A 17630-nucleotide genomic window follows, 5' to 3' on the forward strand; every position below is an offset into this window, starting at 1 on the left:
CGTAGCCATGAAAGTCGTGGCACTAAAAAATTAAAAATTCCTCTCTTTTACAAGTGTCAATGCCAGATGCACAGACATTATGGAATAAGATCAAATTCGGTCTTAATATATATTATGACTTAAAATTTTTCAAATACTATTTACAAATCTTCTTGTTACATTCGAAAATAGATAAAATCGAATTTTTCGAAAGCATCTGCGCTAGTATGAAAATCTTATATCTCCGTAACGATACGTCCTATGCTATCGCCGTTGGTACAGAAATGATCACTGCCAAAAAATTTTTTTTGTCTGTTTGTCCGTTCTCCGTTTTCATCTTTTGGTTTTTCCTGAATAACTTTTGAATGGTTGGAGCTACAAAATTGAAATTTTCCTCCTTTTTAACCCTCCACAAGCTTATAAAAAAATGGCCCTGATCCGACGCCGGTATCCATCTTTTTTTCATGATTTTCGACTGTTTTTTGGATCTTGCTATGAAACACGATAAGTGTCCGAAATTTGAAGCAATCGATTTCACATTTGGCATATATATTCAGCTTTGCCCCGCGACTGAACCTCTTGGGTCGAAAAGTATTCTAAAAGAATGAAAAATCGCGTGTACAAGGGTCTACAAAAAAACATCATTTTTCAAAAGCTATTTACGAGACCAAAAAAATTCTATAACCAAAAAACGCAGAGAAAACGACTCCATAAACTTGTATTGACAATTTTTAAAAAATATACAGGGTGCTTCGCAAATTCAGAAAAACTGAAAAATGGGTCCCCCTATTATTGAAAATTGAAAAAACTGAAAGACATATATAGCCCCAATAGAGAGCAAAAACTTTTATACTTAAGATGTTCACCTATTGTACAGGGTGTTAGGTGTCCTAAATTTGCAGATATCAACTTCAAATCTAGCGGAGAAGTAAAAGTCCGTGTCCACATTTAAACGGTAGAAATTGCGCGCAATCCAGTATTTTTTTAAAATGTTTGAAAAATTTTTTTGGTAATTTTAGCTTCCAGAAAAATATCTTTTCCTCCATAATTGTTCATCTGATTGGCAAAATTCTTTAACCGGCAGATGCAGAAGATCCAGTGCAATAAGATTTGTTTCGGGCATTTTTTCGATTATATACAGGGTTTTCAAATTATAGGCAAAAATATAAAAGACCTAGAAAATTGTTTTTTTACAGAGTAAATTATTAGCCGTAAATCAAAAATCGTAAAAAATATGACTAATTGGTTCAAACGATGTCATATGTCGCATCAAGAGCTACAATTTTTGTATTAGCAGTTTTCGTCTACCACATACGCTGCTCGGGATATTTGAAAAAATCCATATCGACATCGTTATTTCGGGGACTGTCAAGACGCGTCATTGATTATTACGGCGCACTGCATGGTTTCAGAAAAAACTTATTTTCCCGAAAACCGTTAACTATTTTCAAAAAATTCTTGAACCAGGACGCGTGGAAAATCCAGAGCTATAACCCCTACTTCGGACAATGATTGTGTCATATACAGGGTGTGTTGTTTATGGGCAAAAAATCTAAAATATCCTAAACATTTCCGTTTTTGTGGGTAAATTATTGGCTATAAATGAAAAACCGTTAAAGATAGGATAATTTTATTTGAACAGTATCGTAAAGCGTGTGAGAGAGTTTTCAATTATACGGGGCGTGAGATATTTGAAAAAATATCCTTCGACAACGCTGTTATTTGTGAAAATTTTAATATTTACCGATGTTTGCTGTAACTTTGAAGTTCGACGAGATGTGAAGGACATGTTATACATATTATATCGATTTTCCAAAAGTTCCATAGTGGTCCGCAGGAGCACAATAAAAGAACAATGCGTTCCTTCAACACACAAAACCGCGAAGCTCTTTCCTTTCATAATAAAAACCTGTTTCGCCCTACGCGCTCCGAACTTGCCACGCCCAGTAACGATTTTTTCTCCAATCATCCTCTTGGCTTCTTCAGAGCTTCACTGATACCGGCTAGCATTTTACTCTGTACATGGTTTCGGATAACTGATTCTTATGTTGGTGACCTGAGTCGCGGTTAAAATTGTGTGGTTGTTTATAGATTTTTATAGATTCCCGGATTTTTTTTTTTGGTGGAAGAATTGATTGCTTGCAAAAATTTTATTTTTATCTGCTGATGAGTTTATTTGTCGTCGCCTCATGGCCTTGACCCTAATTGAAATTTCATCCATCTTCCGGTCTCTCCGATGTATTCCTTGTGGAATATGCATGGAACTCCTGCTATCTCAAACGGATCGAAGATGTTGAGAGATGTTTGGCCAAGTGGTAAATTTGAATGTAAGGAAGGATAACAGTGGCGAGCTTGGGGTTGCTTTCGGACTCATTATCTTTGGATGATGGATCTCTAATGTGAGAATGTTTAGAGGGAAGAGCAGACGTAAGGTGTTTTAATTCAGTGACTTGGATTGAGATAGTTTTACGGGTCTGTGAATCAGAGAGATGATAACCGATAATTATTGGGCCGAATGGTGATGTGACAATGTATTACCTATCTACAACCAAAATATATTGCTTTGGTAACTCTCGAAATGTCTACGTGACATATTGTTTGATGTTGTCATTTACGTGATGTAGGAGAAATATATTTTGGATATATTATCACTCAGAAAATAGAGGTTTTATTAAACAATCTTATTGAGACCGATAGAAAGGCCCTCTCCCGATTTTAGCTGGTAAGTTAGTGTGGTTATTCTTTGTAAACTTTACTTCGGTTTGTGTATTTAACGGTTTTTTTTGGGAAGGAGGTTCGAAAGTAAGCCGGCTTTAAATTAAAGTGCCCGAGTAGGAACAATAGTAAAACAACGAAAACGACTGTTCTGAGCTAATTTAAAATGGACGGTAAATCCGCTTCATTTTTCTGGAAACGTTTTTAAAACCTTATTCCGTAAAAGCTAAGCGAAAATATGGAGACCGACGTTAAATAATCGAGAGAGGAGGATTAAATACTGCGCGTTGCTGTTCTCGGAACGAAGAGCTATTATGTAGCATTTCGAAGAAAACATCCTAATCGAAGCGTTCGTCATACGCGAGGAGAGGACTTTGGTAAAGCGTCGAGCGTTAAGTACTTTAGAGTGATTTATGCTTACAACGAAACGCTCTATTTTATTTTTAAAGTCGCTTTTAAAGGGGCCCTAAACAGCGCGTAAATTTTACATGACGCTTACCTGGGATGTTTTATAGGTTTTGAGGCGCTAAATATATCACGAGACCGTGTAGATTCTTTTCCACGTAAACTTTTACGTTACGTCGGCGAGAGTTTTAAGCCCGAATTTATATATTTTTTTCTCAACTAGTCGCAAGGGAGTTACACGAGACCAGTAAAACGGAACAAACAATAAACGAAATAAAAAAATAAGTTTTGAGTCAACTACGATTTATATTTTTAAGTTTTCTTAAAATAATGGTTTGAAAAAAGTTGAAAAACAAAATTGTAAATGTGAACCGTAATGAAAATGACGTTTAGCAAGTCAGCATTTCCACTTGCCAATTTTTGATGTCGTTTGTCGTTTTTTTTTGTCGTAAATGAAAAAAAAATTGTCGTATAACCTTAACAAAAGCTCTGGTAACATTAATTTCACGCGGAAGTTGGATCTACTAAGCTCAAAATTAACTCTGAACATTATAGTTACGGTTTAGATGTCACTTTTTTGTATTTATCGTAAAGAAATTGTCGTTAATTTGTGGTATTACAAAAAAATATGGCATGTGAGGAAGTTGGCATTACCGCCCTTAAAAGTTGCTTGAACATTTTATTTTTGGATTAGGTGTCACTTTGTGTCGTAAATTTCTAGTAAAAGAAATTGTCGTTTTTTCGTTTTAAACCAAAAAATCGTGTCGTGTTTTTTAAACAAAAATCCCTAGTAAATGGTTTTCCATTAGCGTTACCACCTTTTAAAGTTTCTCTTTTTGAACATTTTATTGATGGATTAGGTGTCATATTTTGTCTTAAATTTTTCGCAAAATAAAAAAAATCGTTAATTTGCGGTAAAAGAAAAAAAACGAGGCCCGTTATTTTTAAACATAAATCCCTGGTAAGTGGAGAAGTTGGCATTACTACCTTTTAAAGTTTATCGTTTCGAAAATTTTGTTTATAGATTAGGAGTCATTTTTTTGTCGTCAATTTGTCGTAAAAGAAAAAAATATCTTTATGTATGTGTCGCGTTGTTTTTTAAACAAATAAAATCCCTGGTAAGTGGAGACAATAGCATTACCATCCATTAAAGTTTCCCTTTTCGAAAATTTCATTTATGAAATTGTTTTTTTTTTTTTATTCGAAATCCACTTGCAAAGGACAAGCCTAGGGTGCACTAGGTGAGGAGGAGAAGAAAGATGTTTATTGACTGCTCTGTTGAACCTCAAGTTATATTCCGCGGGAAATACACTATCCGGAAGAGAATTCCATAAGCTTGATACCCGCCAGAAGTATGAGTTTTCAAGGCGGACTGTATAGCGATGTGCTGATGCTGCAGAGCTGGCGAGTAGAGCGACCAAACCTCACTCTTGGTGAAATGAGCTCAGCAAGCTGGTCGGAACATTGGCCATTAAAATATCTATAGAGCAAAGATAAATCGCCAACCCTTCTTCTATGACAGAGTCGTTGCATAGAGCCGGTCAGTGCCGGATCGTCTACAAGACCCACAGCTCTTCTCTGAATGGAGTCGAAAATTTCCAAAGTATGCTTTGGGGCCGAACTCCAAATATGAGGACAATACTCCATAAGTGGGCTGACCTGTGCTTTTTAGAGAGTAAGAAGCTATCTATGCAGGCGTGAAATATCTTTTAGCACGGAACAGAAAACCCAATCTCTGGGCGGCGATCTTTGCCAAACCAACGACGTGCTTGTGCCAGGAGAAATTAGTGCTATCTTTAACTCCTAGGAAAGACAGGGAAGACGACAGATGCAAACTGTTTCCATCCATAACAATGCCAGATTCCTGCTCATTTATGACTTTCCGAGTGAAAGTGCATACCTGAGTCTTCTTAGCATTAAATTCAACTAAGTTCTTTGGACCCCACATCAGTATTTCCTCCAGATCGTTATTTATTGACCCAATTTGGTGTTGTCTTCGTTGAATTAAGGCAGCAGATGTCAAGGGCTTGTTGGATGAAAAGGAAGAGACAAGGCTGCTGTCGTCCGCTTAGCTATAGATGGGATTGCTTGTGGCGCAAAGTAGATCATTAATGTGTAAAAAAATGTAGGTGACAGAACAGATCCTTGAGGCACTCCAGCGCTAATGACGTGTGTATTAGGAGATACTCCATCTACCACGACGTAGAGAGATCTACCATTCAAGAAATCAGATATCCATCCGCAAAGTGCCGGTGGTAGCCCGTATGCCCGCAACTTTTTCAAGAGTGACCGATGTCATACGCGGTCAAAACCACCCTCGATTCTCCAAACCCCAAAGCCATATTGTTTGTCAGAGATTATGTTATTGGTCTCTAGATATTTTAGGATCTCAACATTAATGGCCGTTTCCATAACTTTTGAGATGATCGAGGTCAATGAGATCGGACGATAGCTGCTGGGTGATGTTTTCTTTTCCTTTTTGGGCCCGGGCTGTACTCTTGCAGTCTTCCAGATAGTATGTATGTATATATATATATATATATATATATATATATATATATATATATATATATATATATATATATATATATATATATATATATATATATATATATATATATATATATAGTTTAGATTTTATTTTATTTAGATGACTATAGTATAGTATTTCTTTAATTTAGAATTTTGTATAGGTTAGATAGGCCCCATGATAATCGAAAATTTTGACTAAAAGAATCAGTTAAAAATTGCAAATAGTTTAATATGTGAATTATTAATTTACTTTAAATTTATGATGATATTCTTGTATGTATGTATATATTTATGTATGTATGTATGCGTATATGTAAGTATATATGTATAGAAAAATGCATTTTACCTGTTGTTTTATTGGATTAATAAATAACCACTTAGAAAATAACTCACGGCAATAAGTAGTACTTCTACCACCACCATACATGTAACATATGTTTGTTTAAATTCGGATTTCTATTTACGTTAGACAGACATATGACAAGTGAAGGAGAACGAAACTATTATATAGTTTTCTAATGTGGATTTTTATTTCGGTTAGATGGACACGATGATAAGTAAAAATTTTGAATTTTGTGAATGAAGAAGCATTACCAGTGATTTTTTATGATTTTACAAAAAACCATAATGCGTACATAATCCAATAAAATTTTCTAAGTGGTGATACTAAAATCCTATATCTATGCAAATAACTGTTACAGCATCTTAACATTGTCTATTAAATTCGATTAGCGTGAACTAACTTTGCATGTTTCAATTTTAGTATTCATTTTAGCGGATTTTGTTCGAAGATGCCGATTTTGACTAGTATTTGAACGACACTGAACAATATTTGGAATAAAAAATGATAGCCGATTTCTACACGTTTGATGCGGATATGTGTTGGAAGAAGCGATTTTGACTGGAATCTGTTGGAAATGAAGAAGAAGATCACACTATCAATCCAACAATATTCTAATAACAATTAAATAACCAAATCGTTGTAAATTTGTAATATGGCTTCACTAAAACAATTTACTTCACAAAAAAAACCCATTTTATATGTATATTCTTAAAAGTTTTTTTTATTTTCAGGTAAGAGATAGGGAGAAATGAGTAAATCTGGAGATGCGCACGGGGTAAGTTTGAAACTCAAAACTCGTTCGTCAAAGTTTAAGTCGCAGCCAGTGTGTTTGTTGCTGTTTTTTGCCACCACGCCGTTGTCAAATGCATCTGTCGGCGAGTGGAGTGGGGGGTGGGGTGTTTGGCATGTATAAAACGCATGTGATTCGCGAACAAAAGAATTGAATAGTTGAATAGTTGGATCCGGCTGCCGCCAGCAAACGAAAACGTCAGAAAATGCACGAAAAGTGGCATTGTATTTTTCGAAAAAATGAAAACTCCCAAATAATGGCCGCATTGTTTCCGGCCACCATTGTAACGAGAGTGTATCAGATTTAATTAGGAATTTTTATTTCGTTCGTTGGTTTTCGGTGTTGTTTCACGTTATGCGTTTAAATAAATATTAACTAAACTTTTCGGTTTAAGTTGAGGTCTATGTACAGGGTGGCCCATTAAAAAATATTTAAGAAAGTGACAGACAAATACAAGGTGTTTGTGTTTCTGTGGTCAATTAACGAGTTTCTTATTTTCAACGGACCATTAAAGCATTTTAGCATTTTCTAGGCATAGTCCCTATATAATATCTTGCACAATGCTTGAGTTGTTCTTGGGTCGAGCTTATTCACTAATAGCAATTTTGTTTAAATTTTCATGTTTTATTGAACATTTCGATCAAAATGTGGATCTTTATCATATTTATATTTGGTGATATCTTTAATGAATTAGGAAAGTACGAATATGAAATAGCAGCCGATGCGAATATTTTGACCTTGAAGTTTTGTGAAGATCGTTTCTTTTATTGCCAATTTTGAATAATTATCTCATTCTTATTTTATAATTTTCACGATTTATTAAAATTTTCGTGTTTATGTAAGGCAGTTTGTGTGTTTTTAGTATGTTTATATACATTTATATCAGTTTTTGCTTGTTCAAGTTGTCTTTGTGGAAAATTTAAACAAGGTATTGAATACACAAAATTTGATTTCTGGAATTTTAGTTTTTATCGTAGTAAATGTTTCTTTTATTTAATTTTGAGGTTTGTGACGAATTGTGATAGCACACTTAGAACGAATGCGTTTGTTTAGGTAAGTTATTTATATATGCTGTGATGTATTATTATTATTATAACAGGTTCGCTGTTAAAAAAAGTAGTACTGTTATTTTCAGAGAAATGATTTTCAAATAAAATTTGTTGGACTTTAGAAAAAAAAAATCTGTCCTACATTTTGGTGATGTTAGTTTTAATAATAATAATAATAATAATAATAATAATAAATAATAATAATAAAAATAATATAATAATAATAAAATATAAAATAATAATAATTGTTATAACCATCAAAGTTACATAGAAATAATTACATAACCAAAGTTAAATAAGTTAAATAATGGTCAACAATAGGCCTTGTTAGGGCAGCCATCTAGAGGTTCTAGATACTGTTCAGGCCTCAATTTAACAGCGAAAATATAATAATAAAAAAAAATCATTGAATTTATTTGAAAGCGCCAAGCGTAGATACACATAATTCTAAAGAAAAGAAAAGAGAAGAAATGGAGAGGGAAGGAAAGGAAAGGAAAGGGGCACATGTTTTGTAGAAGAGCTTAATATTAGTGCGTACGTAACAACTGCTTTTTGAAATTATTCCTAAACTTCGAGTTGGACTGATTAATATCAAAATTAGTAATAGAGTTAATGCAAATGGCTATATTATAGGAATAAGATCTTTTAAATAATTCTTTGCGGTGACGGGGTATAATTAGTCGGTGTCTTCCACGCAGATTCAAATTGTGTATTGATATGTTAAGAGTAATTTTTCTGTAAAGATAAAAAGGTAATTTTGTTTTAATGATGTTGAAATAAAAGGAACTCATTCGTAATTTGCATCGAAGGTGCATATTAAGCCACCCTGACGCAGCAAGGTACGGGGAGATATGATCTCTCCTCCTTACCCCATAAATTAGCCTTAGACAAGAGTTTTGAACCTTCTGGACACGGTAACGATCGGACGCATCCAGGCACGGTCCGTACACAGCACTGCAGTGATTAAATTGTGACAGAACAAGTGATTCACACAGCAACTTACGAGTTCCCTGACAAAGTACATGTCTATTGCCATAAATTAATTTTAAATTAGCATAGGCAACCCTTAGTTTATTAGTAATATGTTCTCTGAAACGCAACCGCGAATCAAGAGTGAGACCCAAGCTTTTGCATGACTCAGAGAGTGGCAATTTTATGTTATTAAGTTTAATTGTTATGTTATACTTTGCATGGGTTAAAGAGTATTACTCAGGATTTATTAGGGTTAAACTTTAGGAGGTGATCTGTTGCAATATTATATCACGGTCAGTTAAACAAATAATAACAGATTTTTTTCTGGGGTGATTCAGGTCAGGTACTCGAGATTTTATTGTTATAAACCACGTTTTGTTCCATCTCAGCTAGAAATGAACCAACTAGGGTTCGGCTCAGGATGTAAAAATCGTAATGTTTTAATTTTCTTAATAGAGTCGAGTGGTCCACACGGTCGAACCCTTTAGTAAGATCGCGGAATATTTCACTCGTAAAGTTGCCTTCTTCTTGTCCTTGGACTATAACTTTAACCAGCTTGGTGATAACAAAGTCGGTTGCCGACAAAAATAAATATTAATATTCTTAGAATGTTTGTTAATTTGTTTTTTTATTACTGATTCAATTATTTTTGATATGCAAGGTGCCATAGAACAAGGTCTAAAGTTGTTTGCAGGAACTTCCCCACCTTTATGCATGGGATACATTTTTGATATTCTTAAAATGTGTGGGTATATTCCCTTTTTGATTTGTCAAATATCCCTTAGTTTATCGAAGGTCACTTGTGGGAATTTGAACAAAGGAATATCTTTGGTTTTAGAAAATTTTGATCGCCGTTGGTTTTAGGTAACTCGTTTTTTAAATTATCAGCAATGCTTGTAAAAAATCTTATTTATTGTGTTTGCCTCAATTTCGTTTCTGGTTACCTGTTCTTTTCTAGAAGGTCGATTTTTATCGATTATATTCCAGTAAAAGTTGTTTTAGCTTTTAATATTTCTTGTAAGTTGTGCAATGGGATAGTCATGGTTTATTTTATTATTATATTATTATTTTCTTATTAATTGATGGTTTGGAGTGAACCATTTTTATTTCTTAATTACATCTCCATTAATTATTATTGCTTTCATGGGAAAGCAAATCTCAATGTTTTCAGTAAGAGTACCTATTAGAAATTGAAGTTTTTGATTTAAAGACAATTTGCCGTCACAAGCAAAAGATTAGTCGGCCCTGTCTATTTTTTGGAAAATTTTTAACATATCTTCTTGACTATTTTTTTATACCCAGGCTCAACAACGTTAGCATTTATTTTTGAATCGTCTTGTATATTAGTAATTACGTTCTTAATAATAATAAGAGTAAACTCAAAATTGGCATGGGAGGAGACAGTGAGAATGACGAACAGAAGAAGAATGGAATAGAGCATAATAACAGTGAAGGAGGTAGAAAAAGGAATAATAAAAAGCCTAAACCGGAAAGCCCCGGGACCGGATAAAATCCAAAATTTCTGGTTGAAAAAATTCAACAGCGCCCACCACAAGATAGCAGAACTATTCACAGAAACATTAGAGCACAATCTAGACATACCACCTTTCACCTACTATTAATAACCCTAACAACTATAGACTAATAACTTGTCTACCAACACGACAACATCTTAACTGAACAGCAGAAAGATTGAGCAGAAGATTGCAGAAAGGCAGCGAATGGATGCAAGGACCAACTGATAATCGGCGCAGTTACTACTGGAAATGCCAAAAAACTTAAGAAAAATCTCTTCACGGCATGCGTAGATTATCGGAAGGTCTTTGATAGCGTACGACATTCATGGCTATTAGAGGTAATGAGGATATATAAAATAAGCCCTAACTTGCAAAATCTTCTTGAATAAGTGTTGAAAACCTGGGAAACCAAACTTACCGTTACAGCCGGCAACATAAACAATCCAGCAGGCGACATCAAAATTAAAAACGGGATCTTCCAGGGAGTTGCTCTCATTCTCATATGGTTCGACATGACCCTGAATCCTCTCTCGAACGCCCTCAAAAAACAAAACAGAGGAATAAAGCTAAAGAACGTACTACGTAAGTGCTACGTACCCATCTTCTTACCTGATAAGAAACATAAAATTAATAAAGGAATTTAGTTCAGATATTGGCATGACGTTTGGGCTGGATAAGTGCCGCATCAACGTCATGGTAAAAGGGAAATGGAGGAGACACCAAAGGGTATAACTGGGAGGGCAAGAAGGACAGAAGTACACCTACAAGGAATGGAACAGGATGAACTATACAAATGCCTAAGATATCAGCAAGCAAGAGGAATCGATCAAAAAGAATCGAAACGAACGAACACCAACAACGTTAAAGAGCGACAAAAGAAGATTATGAAGACTAAGCTAAGTGGTAAGAGCATGGTAAAAGCTGTTAACACATATGCAATACCTGTGTTGACATATATCTATGAAATCAACAGCGGGTCAGAAACGGAGCTATAACAACTTGACAGAGAGATCCGAAGAATGGCAACAAAACACAGAAATCACCACCCTAGAAGCTCAATAGAAAGGTTCACTCTACCTCGGGAAGTTGGTGGAAGAGGATTCGTGAAAATATCGGAGCAACATCAGATCACCATATACGCATATACGCATATACTTTTACAAAAAAGCAGAAGAGAACAGATTATATGCGGCTATAGTAAACATGCATGAAGAACATGATAAGGAACAGAAGCCTTAGAGAAAGAGCACAGACTAATCATATGGACAACTGACTAGAGAAAGAACTGGGTTGATACCTTGGGTTGCTCAGGCAAAATCATATCGACGAGAAAGCTTCGGTGGCCTGGTTAATGGAAGAACGACTATTTCCCGAGACGGAAGGATTTGTATGTGCCATCCAAGATCACGTAATAAGTACTCGGAACTACCAAAAGTACATAATGAAATTAAGAATAGAATCCGTATGTGTCAGGACGAGACGGAGTCAATAGATCACATAATTGGTGGATGCAAAACACTAGCGACCAACGAGTACACGAAAAGACACGATAATATAGGAAAAGTAGTAAACCAAGAGCTACAAAAACTTGACTCAAAGACATAACGAGAACCATACTACAAATTCAAACTTGAGTCGGTTGTAGATAACGGTCAATACAAACTGGAACAGAGAAATCATCACGGATGTGTACATGCAAAACAATAGACCCGATATGGTATTCGTAGACAAAAAGGCTTACAACGAAAACATCAAGAAAAAGTTAACAAATACTTACCATTAGCCAACGAAATCAAAGAAATGTGGGATCAAGGCAGCGTAATCTTAATTCCAATCATCCTCGGAGCCACTTGTGGAAGTTCCGAACGCCACATTGAGAAGCCTAGTAGACCTGAAAATAAAAGAAAGTACAATCAACCTCTCTGCAAACTAACTCAAATTTCAACCAGCTTTTTGTCCTTGTGCGAGAGCACCGGAAAAAAGTTGAAATCCAGGGAAGTTGAAAGCATAATAATAATAACAATAATAATAATAATAATAATAATAATAATAATAATAATAATAATAATAATAACAATAATATTGTGAATCAGCGTCAAGTAGTGGCTCGCTGCAATTTCGTGCAACGCTAGGGGTGCCTTCGAAGTTTAGCCTATACGTTGCTATTATTTTCCCTCGAGCACACGGGAAACTGCCACGTCAAATAGAGTAAATTGTCGAGGACAACGTGTCTCGCGCGGTTTACTGGTTTACGAAATAATTTTATAGCGCGGGTACGTTGGGCGGGATTGTCGGTTTGCATTTAAATGAATCGGGGTTAGAGCACCTATATCTCTGCCATTGCACTTGTTCTGCAGTTTGTTGATCTTTTCGCTACTCTATTATTCAGAACCTATTATTCGCGTGTTAGGCAATTTTGGCAAGGCAAGTCTCCTTCGTTTAAGTTAGAAAAAAAAGTTCAGATTTTCACACTTATTTATTGGTTAGTTACCTATTTGATTAAGGCACATTTTTGTATTCTAATTTAATTGTGTTAAATGGATTTCCGTAAGTCCGATTCAAAATTTATTGTCTGTAATCTCAACTGGAGATACTTAGAATGTCCATCAGCACTACAGCTAAAACCCACCCTGAGTTCGTGTCGTAAAGATGAGTTTTCGCTCCTAAACTAATTAAAAGAAAAAAATAAATTATTTGAGATTTAGTTATTTAATTAAATGAATGGAGGGGCGAAGAAACGGCATAGATAAAATCACACTTTTAAAAAGAAATTCAATTTACTGCCCACTTTAACATTAACTTAATGCGCCGGTGACATGTTTACTGGTTACACAAGTAGCTTTCTATGTGATTTTTAAACCAGTCCGAACAGTTTATTCTGATTGAAATATTTGTGAACAAATATAATCAATCCAATCCAAACAGTTACAAATAAAAGATCGTGGCCATCAACTTTTTTGTTGACTGGCAGACTCTGAATTTTCTTGGAGGTGCTTCGCCCTGACGACGCCACTCCAGTGATTATTTTTTCGATAGAGGGCCATAATAGAGAACCATAGTTTCATCTCCCGTCACAATAGTTTCTATCACAGGCTTCGGTTCCGATCTACAGAGTTCCAAAAAAGACCGCCCACACTCGATGCGGCGTTGTTTTTGAATAGCCGAATGGTTTTTAGGAACCCATCTCGCACTAACCTTATGCATACCTAAATGATCATGCAGTATTCGACGAACACTTGTATCAGAAAGCTTAGTCATTTCTGAGATTTCCTTGACCTTCAAACGTCGATCACTCACCTCACGTCTTCCACAATCGCAACAATATCTTGCGTTATGACCTCCACTGGTCGACCAGTTCTTGAACCATCTTCAAGGGACTCCTGTCGCATTCGAACACGTTTTGCCCATTCTTTCGCTACAGAATACCAGGAAGAACTTTGGCCGTACACACCATCCAGTCTTTCTTTAATAATTTTAGGTGCTAACTCTTCTTTTGTCAAAAACTTTATAACCGCTCTCAATTTGCCGCAAGACTTCAATTTTTTTTTCGCAGCCTACTAAGATATATATTTAAAAGAAGACAAAGTTTTATCGTGATACTGGAACTGCATCTATGTCAGACCGGGAAATTTTGGCGCTAACCTCTTATCCATCCATTTTCAGAGTTTGGACTTAAAAAAGGGTAAAACAGCAAATCAAATTACGATCGATTGGCCCATGCATATTCCTCTTTTTTCCAAAACTTTGTTATGAAAAAATGAACAAATGCTCGTTAATGAACAATTTTTCTTCAAATTATTAGAGACTTCAGAGTACCATCGACAGTGTCTCGGACCCCTTGACTTCAAAGATTCATTGAAAGGTTTGGGACGTGAACTTTTCCCAATTTCCTCAAAATCAGTAAAGTTGTTACTCTTCACCAAACAGGTGATAAAGATGGCGTCAATAACTATAGCCCGATAAGCATCTTTGAAAAAATCGTTGGAAAATACTAAGGCTTAACAGAACCTGCTGAGTGGTCTCGAACGAGGTAAAAACATCGTTATATCCCTGGACTATCTTACTAAAGCCGTTGGATTGCATTCCTCTTGATTTGGTAATAGAAAAGGATTTTAAATAAGGTGTATAGAATACCTCTCTAAACTTGATATTGGTATGGGAAACTCGACAGGAGTTGCAAAAATAACACCATTTCAAGGTTTTATTTTGAGGCCTTTGCTGTTCCGATAGCAATGCAGTGAAGACTTGAGAGTACTTCATAGCTGCTTTTGTCAAAAAAAAAAATGTAATAGTAGACTAGGGAAGAAGCACTACCACAAAAAGAGCTTTTATAATGCAAAAGAGAGGAGAGGAGAATGGTTAGAGTAGGCCATCTCTTGTCGTCTCTGTTTTCGTCAACACATAATCATGCTTGGAACTTTTTCTTGTTAGAGATAATCTGACACCCATTACAATCCATTATGTATCCTTTAATGTGTTATATGATTATTTTTCTTTTGCTTTGTAGCCTGTAAATCTATAATATAGAGACATTCTTCTTCTTGATGTGCCATATCCGTTTTTTTACCGAATGCTAGCAATCATGTTGGCTATCAATACTTTATTTACCGCTGTTTTAAACAGCGTATTAGTTGATTATCCGAAACACTATCGTAGGTTTTTCGGCCAAGTTGTTTTTCTACTTCCTGGGCCTCGTCTTCCCTCAATCTTTCCCTGAATGATGCTACATGGCCAAAGTATGAGAGTTTCTTACTTTTGATGTTAGCAATGATTTCTTTATTTGTTTCTCATTCTGTTCATGCCTTCTGTGTTAATGACCCGATCTATCCAACTTATCCCCAATATGCACCTGTACACCCACATTTCAAAAGCTTCCAGCTTTTTGCTTGCTTGTTCAATTCTCGATTTTATTTCCAGTGAATGGTCCCAGTCCCCATCAAACTACTGCTTGATCTAGCAATTTCTGAAGTCCTTTAATATTATCTGCCAGTAGAACTTAATCATCTGCTTACCTTAAGTCGTTTATTATTACCCCATTTATTTTTATTCCTTCTTCGATATTTTGTAATGATTCTTGGAATATTGTCTCCTAGTATAAATTGAAAAGTAATGGTGGCAGAATGCAACCCTAACTCACGCCTCTTTTAATTGAGATACTTTCAGTCAGTCATATTATTTCCTATTTTCACATTTGCCTTTTGATGCCTGTAGAGGTTGGCTTGACAATTCTTGTTTTTTTTTCACTTGCACTCTGTCAAACTCTTTCTCGAAGTTAATAAACCACTTAAATACATCACATCTTTGAGTTAGAACTTGAATGCTAAAAATAGGCAAATAAAATTCTATTCCATATCATTGGATTCTATTTCGATGTTCGAAGGGCATCTAGTCTACAATGCCGGCACTAGTGACCCTTTCAACAATCGAGACGTCACATAGCAAACCTTAAGACTCCAAACACCATATGACGACGAGCTGAAAACTGGGAACTGACACTCTAGAAATCGAAACCGTAGTAATCAGTAGATATGCTGTGGGGGTTCTAGTCGAATGCATGCGATAACGGTCCAAGTTAAATGTCATTCAAATAAATAAAGCCCAAACTTTAGACTTAGACTTATTTTCAGCAACGGAACGCCGCATGCCAGTCCCACACACCTAAACCTAACTACAAGTACAAAATAAACAAAGGTAAAAAGGAAAAAAAAGACTGCTTCAAAGGCCGTTATTCCAAATTTTATTTCTATTTGTCGTTGGTTTTATTACTCGGAGCGAAATTTTGAAATAGGCAACTTTTCAGTTACCCGCCTCTATAGCGTCATATTGCACGGAATTTCCACTCGGTTGAACACAAACGCAGCTCACATGCACGGGACGCCGAATTTTCAGAAACACGCGACACTAGACGTTATCAAAAGGAGAATTTTCTGTGAAGTCGGTTACATGCACAGTCACACGTGGGGGCGGGCTGCGTTTCGGCGGTTTTCAGCCGTCGCCGGTTCCCTTTTTACACAGTTAAATTTCACACGGTCGCGGTTTCGAAATAATTGCGCGCCTCACAAAGCTTAATTGTGACTACGAAGTTTGCGCTTAACAAGGACGAATTGATATCTAAATTGGTGTCGCTTTGCCAGCGTCGCGGCGCCGTAGCTTTAACGTCCGGGTGGAGCAGGTGTTCGAATTTCGGAACAAACGACACTCTCATAGACGTACCGTATAGGGTGGGCCGTTTATTTTAATTTTTTAATTTTAATGTTGTTTATACGGGGTGTTTCATTTTTCCGAATTTCTTATTTTAAATGGAAAACTTCGTATATTACTTCATTTTTGAATTCTATTCGGAAGCATTTATTGTTTCACTTTAACAAGTTTTTTGTCTACAGAAGACTCGAATAATGGATTTATGGAAATTTAAATTAGAAAATTGAAATAATGATATAAAAAAATATATAAGAAACACTCAGTAAAGTAGCGAGCAGGTGGTAACGCATGTCTAGTTGTGTGCAAATTTATGTCCTAGCTTGACGAGAACCAAAGTAAATTAAGTTAACCGGAGAGTAGGGGTGGGTTATTGGGCGCCACTATTTACTGAAATTTCTAATAAAAAATAGACAGCTTGGTCTTTTCGGACAGGTCAAGAAAAAAAAGAGAGAAAAAAATATATTGTTACTAAATTTCAATACTAATAATAATAATAATAATAATAATAAACCAAAAAAAAATTAAACGTTGCGCGACGATCAAACCTCACTGCTGACGTAAGCGAGACGACCTCGGGAAAAATACTCGAGCGTCCAGAAGAGTCTCGGTCCGCGATGGATCTGTTACGTAGGTCTACGAATTCCTACTGATCTGATCAAGAACCGGTCCGATGTTTGTTGGCTTGTCAGAGAGGAATTATTTGACTTTTGATCGTTGTCGGGCTGAATATCCCCTTACGGGCGATTGTAGTGCCGAAAGAAAAGATAAAGCAAACCCAAAACGAAAGATTAAACAGCGGTAAAACTTCCACAAAATTATGGACATGTTGCTTGCAGAACCTAGACCGACGGAAAAGTGAAGCCGGAAAAACGCGCGATTTGCGTAATTAGACCAAAGAACAAACCAGATAGGGTTGGGCTCTTCTAACGAAGCGACATGGCTAAGAGAGACTGTATATAATTGGAAAATTTTATAATAAATTGATGTATTTGGCTAGCAATCGTCGAGATTTTCTACATATAATTTTAAGACAGCTAGTAGGGACTGGAAATTCTCTCAGTCGAGGTATGGATACAGGTAACCAAAGTATCTTATCGAGTGGTACCATCGATCGCTGAATAGCCGCT

General features: G+C 35.8%; 2 protein-coding genes across 5 annotated transcripts in view; one reads left to right on the plus strand and one right to left on the minus strand.

Annotated features, from left to right (window-relative positions):
• The window catches only part of LOC132706791 (fasciclin-3), a 448477-nt gene that overhangs the window by 208908 nt on the left and 221939 nt on the right, over positions 1-17630 (plus strand). The window lies entirely within an intron of this gene.
• Positions 11979-17630, minus strand: part of LOC132706790 (uncharacterized) — a 242995-nt gene continuing 237343 nt past the window's right edge. Inside the window, exon 22 of the mRNA XM_060678328.1 lies at positions 11979-12193. The gene's annotated coding sequence lies outside the window, so the exon portion shown is untranslated. The remainder of the gene's footprint in view (positions 12194-17630) is intronic.

This window comes from Cylas formicarius, unplaced genomic scaffold, assembly GCF_029955315.1.
Source record: "Cylas formicarius isolate icCylForm1 unplaced genomic scaffold, icCylForm1.1 PGA_scaffold_8__14_contigs__length_24414737, whole genome shotgun sequence".
Classification (NCBI taxonomy): Eukaryota; Metazoa; Arthropoda; class Insecta; order Coleoptera; family Brentidae; genus Cylas; species Cylas formicarius.